The sequence below is a fragment of the Macaca fascicularis genome, chromosome 5, assembly GCF_037993035.2.
Source record: "Macaca fascicularis isolate 582-1 chromosome 5, T2T-MFA8v1.1".
Taxonomy (NCBI): domain Eukaryota; kingdom Metazoa; phylum Chordata; class Mammalia; order Primates; family Cercopithecidae; genus Macaca; species Macaca fascicularis.
The window spans coordinates 110,897,622-110,910,781 of NC_088379.1; the positions used below are offsets into that span (position 1 = coordinate 110,897,622).

A 13,160-nucleotide genomic window follows, 5' to 3' on the forward strand; every position below is an offset into this window, starting at 1 on the left:
TTGTTTTCTCTACTACTTAGCAAATGCAGACAAAGAACTCATTTATTCAAATATTTATTACATGGTAAATTACAACATTTATAAAATTAGGCTCATATTCTTAGGATTCCTGTTAAAAAAGTGACATATAAACAAGATTATAATCTAATGGAGATTAATATTGGTTGAGAAAAATCTTGAGACTTCTTGAAGGCTTCAATTTAATAAAATATTGACTTAGGTAGATATATGTGAGGAAATATATGCATGCAAAAATGTTGTATATATTTCTTAAAAGAGTAGGTAGCAATGACTTCAAAGAACCATAGCAGTCCCTATCAACATATATATTAACAAAACAATTATAAACATGAACTTAGTATGCTAATTATATTTCTACCCAAAGCCTCAATTTGTTCTATAGCTATACTGTTCATATATAAATAAAATTTTAGGGGTATCAGAGAGAGTTAGAAAAGAGCAAATACATGTGTGAATTTCATAAGCCTACCCCTTATTTGATAGATCTTAAAAGATATTTTATCATTGTGTTCTTCTAAAGAAATGTATTTGTACATTGCAAAACAACCCTTTTCGAGAACTAGACTATGCTTACAGATTTTCTTGCCACTATTATTTCCTAAAATGTATTTGGAATAGGAGATCAATATTTTTCTGGGATGACATATGGTTAAAGTAAAAAACGAAACAAAACAAAACAAAAAACTTAAAAAAAAAAAATACTGAGACTTTGGGTTTCAACCTGGCATGTAAGGAGCTTAGAAGCCACCACTCCATCCTAACAACAAGTAAAAAGCTGAATAAATTGGAAAATTAACGACTCTTCTTAGATCTGTCAGAAAAATGAGATTATAGGGCAAACAACTGCATCAGATATTAGAGAAGCAGACAGGTAGATATAAAGAATCACAACTTACTGGGGCAAAAACCTACAAGGAAAATTTTTGTGGGAACGAGTGCCAGGTAGGAAAACTTGAACCGTAACTGAAAAATTGCTCAGTGTGGGCAGTTGTTCAGTGTGGGCAAGTCGGAGGGTTAAAAACTCCAGGAGGACTCAGTTATGGAAGGACCTGTATTTTTGTGATTTTAACCTCTAGAAGTGTTCACAGTGAATACTGGAGAAAATTCCCTAAGGGGAGAAGAAAAGGAACCATCTTGAAATATGTCAGAGCATTTTGTTGGACTCAAGCCTGCCCTCAAGTGAAACTATTTTATCAGAGCCTAAACTTTTGGGATTTTTTAAGAGCCTAACCTCCCACAGGGAAGGGAAATACCTAAGTTCAGCCCCCTTTTAGCTTTCCACATAGAGAAGGAAAATATGTAAGTGTAGACAACTCAAACCATCCTGTGTATGTTAGGGAGCCTAGGGGAACTGAGAACACTGGTGAAGTTCATAGTCCATGGGTAGTTTCACCACAGAGTGAGACCAAATCATAAGGCTAAAGAATGCTTCCCTTTCCCACACATTTTGCTATCATATTACTAAAAGCCTATTTACAGCAGTTTCTTTTACTGAGTATATCATGTCTGTCATTCAACCAAAAAATTATAAGGCATGCTAAGAGGCAGGAAATGCAGTTCGAAGACACTGAATAAGCATCAGAAGCAGAATCAAATATGGCAGTGACATTGGAATTATCAGACCAGAAACTTTTTAAAAACTATGGTTAGTATGCTGAGGGATTTTTAAAAAATGACATACAAGAACAGATGAATAATGTAAATATGGAGATGGAAATTTTAGGAAAGAACCAAAGAGAAATGCCAAGTATCAAGCATAGTGTACAGAAATGATTAAAAATGCCTTTGATAGGCTCATAAGTAGATTGAACATAGCCGAAGAAAAAATCTTTGAAGTTAAAGATATAATAATAGGAACTTCAAAACTAAAATGCAAAGAGAAAAGAGACTGGGGAAAAAAAAACCCAGAATATTCAAGAATTGCAAGGGAACTACAAAAGGTGTAATGTACATGTAATGGGCATACTAGAAAAAGAAAGGATTAGACGCAATATTTGAAGCAATAGTGTGTGAAAATCTCCCCCAGTTAATGTCAGACACCAAACTACTTCTCCAGAAAGCTCAGAGAACACCAGGCAGGATAAATGCCCCAAAACTGCACATGGGCATATTATATTCAAACTTTAGAAAATCAAAGATTCTAAAAAAAAATTGAAAGAATCCAGAAGGAAAAAACACCTATAGAGGAGCAAAAATAAGAATTTTATCTTACATATCCTCATAAACCATGCAAATAAGAGAGTAGAGTGAGACTTTGAAGATGTTGAAAGAAAAATCCAGCTGTTTACAATTCTGAACCTTGCAAAATTATCCATCAGAAGTTAAGAAATAAAGACTGTCTTAAAGAAACAAAATTTCAGGAATTTGTTGAAATTCAACAAATTGAATTTGGACACCCTTGAAAAAAATGTTTAAAGTTCTTTAGAGAGAGAGAAAATGATATAGGCTAGAAACTCAGATCCATGTAAGGAAAATAAAATTAGGGATATGGTAGCATTTCCCATCTTCATAAAGAAAATACACAATAACCTATAGCTTACATCATACTTAATTTTTAGAAACTCAAAGCTTTCCTGCTAAGATCGAGAACAAGATAAAGGTGTCTCCTCTTACCACTTTATTTCCTACTGGAAGTGCTACCTAGTGCAATAAGACAAGGGAAAGAAAATGAAAAGCATACAGATTCAGGAGGAAGAAATCAAACTGTCTTTGTTCACAGATGTCAGTTGTTTATATAGAACATCCGAAGGATTAGAAAAAAAAAAAAAAGCTGGAATTAGTAAGTGATTATTGTAAGGTTACAGAATACAAATTTAATATAAAGAAAGCCAACCACTTTCCTATATACCAGCAATAAACAAGTGTAATTTGAATTAAAAACACATTACCATTTACATTAGTACCCCAAGTAATGAAATACTTTTGTATAAATCTAACAAAATATATACATGATCTATATGAAGAAAACTACAAAAGTCTACTGAAAGATACCAGTGAACTAAAGAATGAAGAGATGTTACGTGTTCATGGATAGGAAGGCTCAACATTGTCAAGATGTCAGTTCTTCCCAACTTGATCTATAGATTTAGTGCAATGCCATTAAAAAACACAGCATGATGTTTTATGGATATCAACAAAAGGATTCTAAAGTTTATATGGAGAGGCAAAAGAGCAGAATAGCCAACTCAGTGTTTAAGGAGAACAACAAAGTCAGAGGACTGACACTACCTGACTTGAAAGCTTACTAGAAAGCTCAGATAATCAATGTAGTGGGTACTGGTGAAAGAATATTCAAATAGACCAATGGAATAGAATAAAGAGCCCAAAGAAACCCATATAAATATAATCAAATGATCTTTGACAAAGGAGGAAAGGCAATACAATGGAGCAAAGATGGGCTTTCAACAAATAATGCTAGAAAAACTACTCATTCACATACAACAACAAAATTTTTTTAAATCCAAAATGAGTATAAACACAGATCTTATACCCTTTGCAAAAATTAACTTGAATCATAGACCTAATGTAAAATGCAGAACTGTAAAACTCCCAGAAGATAACATAGGAAAAAACCTAGATGACTTTGGTATGGCAGTGACATTTTTTAGATACAGCTCCAAAGGCACGATACATGAAGGAAATGATTGATAAGCTGGACTTAACTAAAATTTAAAACTTCTGCTCTTTGAAAGACGATATTAAGATAATGAGAAGACAAGCCACTTCTGCTCTGTGAAAGACAGTATTAAGAGAATGAGAAGACAAGCTACAGATGGAAAAATTATTTGCAAAAGATACTTCTCATAAAGGACTATTGTCCACAGTGTGCAAACAACTCTTACAACTCAACAATTTGAAAATGAACAACCCAACTTTAAAAATGAGCAAAAAACCTGAACAGACACCTCACCGAAGAAGATACACAAGTGTCAAGTAAGCATATGAAAAGATGTTAAACATCAAACATCATTAGGGTATTGGAAATTAAAACAATGAGATACCACTATATACCTGTTAGAATGGCCAAAGTCAGAACACTGATGAAACCAAGTGCTGGTGAGAATGTGGAGCAACAGGAACCTTCATTCATTGCTAGTAAGAATTCAAAACGGTGTAGTCACTTTGGAAGACAATTTGGCAGTTTCTTACAAAACAAACATACTGTTACCGTATGATTCAGCAATAACACTCCATGGTATGGACTTGAAAACTTATGTCCTGGCCAGGCATGGTAGCTCATGCCTGTAATTGCAGCACTTTGGGAGGCCGAGGCAGGTGGATCATTTGAGATCAGGAGTTACAAGACCAGCCTGGCCGTCATGGTGAAACCCCATCTCTACTAAAAATACAAAAAATTAGCTGGGCATGGCAGTGTGTGCCTGTAATCTCAGCTACTAGGGAGACTGAGACAGGAGAATCACTTGAACCCTGGAGGGGGAGGCTGCAGTGAGCTGAGATCGTGCCACTGCACTCCAGCCTGAGTGACAGAGCAGAACGCCATCTCAAAAAAAAAACAAAAAACAAAAAACAAAAAAACCCAAAAAAAAGCAAAAACAAAACTTATATCCACGTAAAAACCTGCATACATTGTTAACAGCATTACATAATTGCCAAAACTTGGATGCTATCAATATATCTTTTAATATGTGAGTAGATAAATAAACTATGGTACTTCCAGATGAAAGAGTATTATTCAGCACTAAGAAATGAGCTATCAAGTCATAAAAAGACATGGATGAAACTTAAATGCATATTATAAAGTGAAAGATGCTAATCCGAAAAGGCTAAATACTGTATGATTACAACCACATGACATTCTGGAAAAGTCAAAATTATGGAGACAGTAAAAAGAGCAATGTTTTCCAGGATTTAGGAGGAGGGAGAAATGTATAGGCAAATTTTTAGAGCAGTGAAATGGATCTATATAATAATACAGTGGTAGATTCATGTCATTGTACATTTGTCCAGAAACCTAGAATGTAACCACCAATAGTGAACCCTAATGTAAACTATGGGCTTTGGGTATCAAAATGCGTCAATGTAGGTTTATCAGTTGTAACAAATATACCACTCTGGTATGGGAGGTTGATAGTGGGGAAGGTTGTGGGTCTGTGGGGACAGGGGTATATGGGAACTTTCTACTGTTTTACTGTGAATCAATTTGACTATAAAGTTTATTAATGTTAAAAAATGTAGGCAATCTGAAAAAATGTTAATAAAAAAAACTAGTTGAATATATCAGTTCATTTTCACACTGCTATAAAGTACTGCCTGAGATTGAGTAATTTATAAAGGAAAGAGGTTTAATTGACACACAGTTTAGCATGGCTGGGGAGGTCTCAGGAAACTTACAGTCATGGCAGAAGTCGACTTCACAAGGTGGCAGGAAGGAGAAATGAACACAGAAGCAACTACCAAACACTTATAAAACCATCAGATTTCATGAGAACTCACTATGATGAGAACAGCATGGGGGAAACCGCCCCCAGGATCCAATTACTTCCACCTGGTCTCTCCCTTGACACATGGGGATTATAGAGATTATGGGGATTATAATTCAAGATGAGATTTGGGTGGGGACATAAAGCCTAACCATATCAGTGATAAAAGTATGTCTTTTCTTTTATCGGGTGCTATAGTGTTTCATTTTGAGTTGTCTTTTTGACCTCCATTTTCCAATTTGGGGTTAGGAAAAATAACTTCGTCTCCTTCTTAATTGACCTACAACCTTGTTTGCAATGAAGAATCAACACTAATCTTTCATTAAAAGAAGTAGGGGAGGTGATCGGGATATCCCTTAGAGTCCATGAGCATAATTCAGTTGCCTTCATTCAATGCCAATGATACTGCAAAGGCTACAAGGCAAATTCGTGTACCTACAGACAGACTCCATCCTTTTTCTCAAAGTATTCAAGATAAAAAATCTTGTTTAATTTTATGTGAGGATTTTTTTCACCATCCTCAAAAAATGAAAAATATCCTCTTCATTTGGGAAATAAGCGCTTATAATAGAAAGTAATTTGTAGTCAGCTGTTACACTTAGATGATTTGTGTCACCTCTGACATGCTTTTTGATAATGCATGACTTCATTCATGGCTCTAGGTGACCTGTGTACCCTGACCTGGCATAAACCTAGAGTATTAAGTCATTTCAGTGGCACATGTTTGAGGGAAGATTGACATCCCACTGGAAGACTATCTACAGTGAGATCCTCTAAAGCAGCTGCATTCCTAGTGAGGCATGATTAAGTTTATCCCACTATTAGGTTCTTCAGTATTACTTGTCTTGCCCAAGAGGAAAGTTTTTCTAGCATGCAGAGTATCTGGTTTTTAATGGCTACTGGGCTGAAATAAAATGTGTCTGCTAAGGGTTGTTCATTTGTCTGTCTCCCTGCTTTCACTGGTTTTTTCTTGGAGGTTGCAGTAGTTATGCCTTTCTGGTCAGCTGGCTGTTAACCTATCATAGAAATGACACTTTCACATCTCCAAGTGTAAGGAATTAGATGCTCCAGGCTTCACTTAGTTTCTCATCCAAAATCAATGACAAGACTTTCAGTATTGATTTCTCATGGCCTATGAACCTGAGTCAACTTGGCATGAAGGACTTTTCAGACAAGCTTCTTTAAACACAGAGTCAGTGGCTTCTTTTTGCCAAATTCTACTTTGCTCAGTGATAACATTAAAATGGTGATTTGATTCATTCCTGGTCTAAAAATACTTTCTCATATTCCAAATTCTTAATCATTAATACATGGAGGAAAATACAAATTCTTACATGCCTGTGCTTCTCTGATGTTGTAGATATATGAAATATATACAAATGTGTTTTACAATTATTGAGTTCTTTTAAATTTTATCTTTTTTTTGTTTTACTAGGAAGCAAAATTATGTTTATTTCAGAGCTTACTTACTGCATTTAGAATCTTGTGACACTTAAAAATCTTTCTAAAATGTAAATATTCTCCATGATCTCCATGGTCACAAACAGTATTTCACATTCTAATTGATATTGCCCTTTTATCTTTTTTTTTTTTCTTTTTTTTCTTGGAGGCAGTCTCACTCTGTTGCCCAGGCTGGGTTGCAGAGGCACGATCTTGGCTCACTGCAACCTCCACCTCCCGGGTTTAAGCAATTCTCCTGCCTCAGCCTCCTGAATAGCTGGAATTACAGGCACGTGCCACCACACCTGGCTCATTTTGTGTTTTTAGTAGACACAGGGTTTCACAATGTTGGCCAGACTGGTCTCGAACTCCTGACCTCAGGTGATCCACCCACTGCAGCCTCCCAAAGTGTTGGGATTACAGGTGTGAGCCACTGTGCCTGGCCCTTTTCTCATTCTTTTAACTCAGATCCTCAAATTTATCCCTCCATGTGAAGTTGCCTTCCCTAATTATGTACTGTCCTAGTTTAATCTTTATTCCTTGTTTGCCTCTGTAAAACCAAGTTGAAAAATAGTCTCTGATTCTATAAATCATCACTCTTATGCTCATTTATATTTCTATCTCGAATATTTTAAAGCCTTTAACAAAGTTTCTACTATGCAGTCTCCCTTTCTAAGCTACGATCTGTATGCTTCTTGGCCATGTCTTTTATTATTGTGTGTGTTTGTCTTTGTGTGTGTCTGTATGGTAGTGGTTTGTAAATTCTCCATTTAGTCACAATATGCTTTTGGAGGATTTTCCTTCTCCTGGGAATTTCTTGATGATTTTTATTTTGTCATGTGATGAAGAATGTATGTCAAAGCACCATTGCAGAAATAGTGCTTTTCTATTTACTTGCACTCTTCCATCTTAGAAGAGCTGGTGATAGACAACCAACTCTTCTTTTATCTTGGTTTCTACAACACAGAGGTTGCTAAGCGACTTTAATCCCTTTTAACACTGGACAATCAACAACAACAAATTCCTGCTTTCTTTAGATTCAGATATTTCACTTAGAAAATCTAGCAAATAAAAAAATGGTTTAAAACTTTGTATTAATGTGTAATTCTCTACAATCTCACATCTGCAACATTGCCCTAAATATTTTTTACTTATGCTGCTGTTTCTTGAGCATTGTGATATGCTTATTCATAAGCAGTCAACTTGTAAGTAGCAATAGTGTACCTGCCCCCTTCTAGGAAATTGAAGATGTGAAAATCCAGTTTAATATGATAATGACAGTTACTTTGATGAAAAATATGTCACAATTTGTTGTAAAAATACTCATTTGAATTTCTGATTCATTTATATCACCTTCCAACCTTAAGTATGATTGAATTTATAGCTTTTTATACTACTTTATTTAGGGAGAAGTGTATTTAAATTATGTTATCTTGGTTATTACTTGAAAGTTCAACCTCATACCTTCATTTTTATATAATTTTAATATTATGAAAATATTTTATGTAATTTTATGTGTAATTCAAAAACATTTTTAAATATTGCATCTTTAAATTTTAATTTCTTTTATCAAATTTTCCCCATCATTTCTTCTCTAGCTACAGCCAAAGTTAATAGTTACATTTTTTTCCAGTGACAAATGGTAGATTTGCAAAGACTTGTAACAGTTGCTTAATACTTTTTTTTAATCCCTTATTTAAGAATCATGCAAACAACTGGAGCTGATAGGCAGCAGGTGCACATGAGTGTGGCTGTGCTGATGGTTACTGAAAGATTTCCAAGGTAGCTAGTAATTCTGCTACCCTAAGCCACTATAGCTCCTTCCCCATTACTCCCTGGGTCTACCCACAATCCTGCAGCTAGAATAATAAATGGCATGTAGGTTCCTCTAGGATCCTCCTCCAGCACTATGTCCCATGCCTTGACATATGAGCTGTTAAATATTTTGATTATCACTCCTGTGTGGCAAGAGAGACATCTATTTGTCATAACTTGATGTTTACTAAACTGCTTTTAAGAATACCTTATGATAAAAGTAGACACTTGCAGTTTTGCAGAATGCATAGTTTGTTTTTAACAAACCAGGTAAATATAACTGCAGAGTTTTCCTGTATGTTTTGAAATATTTTAAAAAGTATTTTTTATTTGCCTTTCTATTAGAAGTAAAATTAGATAAAAATTTCCTTGTTTCAATTTTTAGATGAAAATTAGAGAATATTGTTAATGAAGGAATTTTTTTTTAAATAGTGGCTGATCAAATGTCAGCAATTTTATACTATAGTGTAAAATTGTATTTTGTAGTTGGCCATCCCATTAAGTGTTAGAATTTTTATAATTGATCCTTTGATATTTATATTGATAATATTAATGTAATGTCTTTAAACCTTAGCTCATGTAGGTCATATGACTTAAAGCATCCTTAGATGATGATATTATTTGGGCTATAAATAATTTATAACATAAGTGATTTAAAAATTCATTCTTTCCATCCATTTTTAAGAAACTATAAGGTAGGGTTCATGTGTACCTAATACTTATCACCCAAAAATAGGAAAAATGAAATCCTTTTAAAAATACCTGGGTTAATGTTATAGATTGGAAGCAGTTTTTAAAATGCACTTAAAGTCTACCAGTTTATTGATCCTCAATCTATGTCTGTCTTAAATGGATGCAATTAGCAGTTCAATCTAAGAGAACCATGGTAGTAGACTCATTACTCCCAAGAAACCATTACATCATTTTGTAATATGAAATTACTAAATATAAGGAATAGAATATATATTGTAAAAATTCCTTTGGAATCAATAATAAGCATTGTGGCTATCAGTTATAGTTATATATTACAATGTAAAGGATATCCTTTTATAAACTTAATATCACACAAGTAGACTTAAATTAGAATAATTCCATTAATATAATTTTGCTTGTGTTTTTATACCTATTCATTTGTTCAATAACTCTTTTTCCTATATATATATTTTTATCTCAAATTCGATAGTATCTAAATCATGGAATGATGAAACCTTAAAGCTGGGTTGGAACAGAAATAATACAATTTAACATCTTACAGGCTCTCTAGTCCTCGGTTTCCTTAAGTGATCAGCTCAAGATCATGAAGTTATGAAGGATTAGAGTCAGAATTAGAACCTGAGATTAGTTTGTACTTTGTTAACTCTTCTACAGCCTACCCCCTTAGTTTGCCTATGGGTTTCTGGAAGTTACAGGAGAGACATTCTGAGATTCAGCTAAAAACCTAGCTCCCAATATAATTAATTGTCCTGCAATCAGCCACACAAATACAATTACAAATACTTGAAGTTCTTTGTGTGAAGAAAAAGAAAATGACTAATAAAGCATTCAAATCAATGCAAGTTACCTTTCTTTGCCCCTTTCTTCCCCTTTCACTCCTTTCTTCTCTTATAGTACTTGAAATTTCTAGTGTGGATCTCTAAAATGCCTGAATGTTAGGAATGGTAAGTGTATTGTAGAGAATTATATTTTCTATTTTAGTGGATGAAAAATAAACCATACCCTTAAGAAGCTTTTCAAAGTTAAGATTTTGAGCACACCCTTCATTGGCCCAGTCTCTGACCAGTGAGGTCAAGTATTAGCAAGTGCCAGAATGTCATGTAAAAGTTTGTGTTTCAGATGCGGAATTTCTTTTGCTTTTTGTGTGTGATGTTTACACGGTATTTTCTTCTGATGTGTTTCCATCTTGGTTTTTAAAAATAACTATTATTTTAAAAAATATTCCCTCATAACTTCTTTTATTTTTGGAAACTATATAAATTGATCTGATAATCTATACACAATGCCTTGTGACTTTATACCTGTACCTCTCATGTTCCAGGGTTTGGTTCTTAAATAATAACTTTGTGTAATGGAAATACTATGTTAAATAGTTTATAACTGGTGGTTGATATTTCAGCCTTGTTTGGCAATTGTAGTTATATAAAGACTGTTGATTAGAAACAATCTCATATGGTGTATACTTGTTTTTATCTTCATGGAATTTGTTCTGCAAACACTTTCTGAGATCTTCACTGGGAGCCACCACTTTGTCTATGTTAGGAGGAGCAGGAAGTGAATACATTTAAGGTCTTTAATTTTCTTCTTAAAACTTTGACTACCGTAGTGATTTTTTAAAATGTTAACAGGAGAATAGCCATCACTGCCAAGTAGCTGACATTCTGAAATAGCACTTCCCTTTAGGCACTGTACAGTTGGGATCATTTACTTGCAGAGAGAGATGTGTGTGTGTGTGTGTGTGTGTGTGTGTATGTATGTATGTGTGTACACATGTGTATAAGAATAGGAGAACTACTTTGTGGGCATATCCTGCTGAAGTGAGTAACGTGCTGTTTAGTGAACTCCAGTCTGACCCCATTTAAACCTGGAGGAGAATCACATCAAGCAGAGAAGCAGCCAAGGCAGCATTTCAACAGGAAGGAAACATCTATTACTGGGGCTTTGAAGAAACATGCCATGAAGGTGTACTAATATCACAAAGGGAAGGGAAGGACTAAATCCAGCATGATAAACAAAGTCCCTTGTTTTTAACGGAAGTGTTTGATGATGTTTGATCAGTGGTGGATCTATCTCTTGAAAGGAAAATGCATATAAAACCCAAATGGAGGATTCCTATGTAAGGTGCCTAGCTTGTAATGATATATTCATGTTTATAGGTAGAGTGGTTTTTAGAGAAGAGGTTGGTTTTTTTTTTTTTCATTTTTCATCTTTCAGAAAGAAAACTTGTCTGTTTCTAGGCTTTGAAATACAGAATTACTTACCTTTCACCAAAATGAAATGTTTCATTGAATCTCCTACAAGCTTGTGGAGGGCATGAAGCGTGTTGAATAAGAGCACAGGCTCTGGAGGCCCTGCCACCTGCAAAGGTGTGCTAAGGTAAACAATTGATAGTATTTTGAAAATTAAATGACTTAGAATGCATTCAATAAATTTTAGCTATTGTCTTGTTTTTTCTAAATCTATTTGGAAAATATTGCAGATAAAGTATATAATACCTTTCTAAAACACAGTGAGGCTGGGCGCGGTGGCTCACGCCTGTAATCCCAACACTTTGGGAGGCCGAGGCGGGTGGATCATGAGGTTAGGAGATCGAGACCATCCTGGCTAACACGGTGAAATCCCATCTCTACTAAAAATACAAAACTTAGTTGGGCGTGGTGGCGGGCACCTGTAGTCCCAGCTAGTCAGGAGGCTGAGGCAGGAGAATGGCATGAACGGGGAGGCGGAGCTTGCAGTGAGCCAAGATCATACCACTGCACTCCAGCCAGGGGGACAGAGCGAGACTCTGTCTCAAAAAATAAATAAATAAATAAATAAATAATAAATAAAAATAAAACAGTGAATAGTTTATAAAGATAAAATAGAATATGCTTCAATTTAGGGAACAAAGGAAAATATATTTAAGAATGATATTATGCTCAAAATGATTAAAACTTTGATGGTGAAGTATATTTTATTCAATTAAAAATGTAGCTATGCCTGGGCATGGTTGCTCACGCCTGTAGTGCCAGCACTTTGGAAGGCCAACGCAGGTGGATCACTTGAGCTCAGGAGTTCGAGACCTGCCTGGGCAACATAGTGAGACCTCATCTCTACAAAAAGTACACAAAAAATGTGCTGGGTGTGGTGGTACATGCCTGTAGTCCTAGCCATTTGGGAGACTGAGATGGAAGGATAGCTTCAATCTGGGAGGTCAAGGCTGCAGTGAGCCGCGATTGTGCCACTGCACTTGAGCCTGGGTGACAGAGCAAGACCCTGTCTCAGGAAAACAAACAAACAAACAAAAAAAACAGTAGATATGTGTGTGGGAATGAGAACATTTAAATGTGCTCATTGGCTTAGTTTTTTTTTTTTTTAACCCTCTTCATGGCCCTTTTCTTAACCTCTGTCTTCAGCAGTTACCCTTCATATGTTTGTTCTGTTTTATCTTCCAAGTGCTTTTTTTATAACTTTCAATATATCATGACGGAAGGAAAACTCAATAAGCTGAGTGTATTTTGCATTTTCTTTGAGAATTTTTTTTTTTTTTTTTTTTTTTTTTTTTGTGAAGTGGAGTCTCACTCTGTCGCCCAGACTGGAGTGCAGTGGTACGATCTCAGCTCTCAGCTCACTGCAACCTCTGCCTCCTGGGTTCAAGTGATTCTCCTGCCTCAGCCTCCCAAGTAGCTGGGACTACAGGCTTGCACCACCATGCCTGGTTAATTTTTATATTTTTAGAAGAGACGGGGT

At 35.2% G+C, this 13,160-nt stretch overlaps 1 protein-coding gene across 9 annotated transcripts in view; it reads left to right on the forward strand.

The window, feature by feature from the left end:
* The window catches only part of TET2 (tet methylcytosine dioxygenase 2), a 132,598-nt gene that overhangs the window by 27,713 nt on the left and 91,725 nt on the right, over nt 1-13,160 (forward strand). For 2 of the 9 annotated variants that reach the window (XM_015450719.3, XM_045392714.2), the window contains one exon: nt 11,669-11,807. The exons of the other annotated variants lie outside the window; for them this stretch is intronic. The gene's annotated coding sequence lies outside the window, so the exon portion shown is untranslated. The remainder of the gene's footprint in view (nt 1-11,668; nt 11,808-13,160) is intronic. 9 annotated transcript variants of the gene reach the window in all.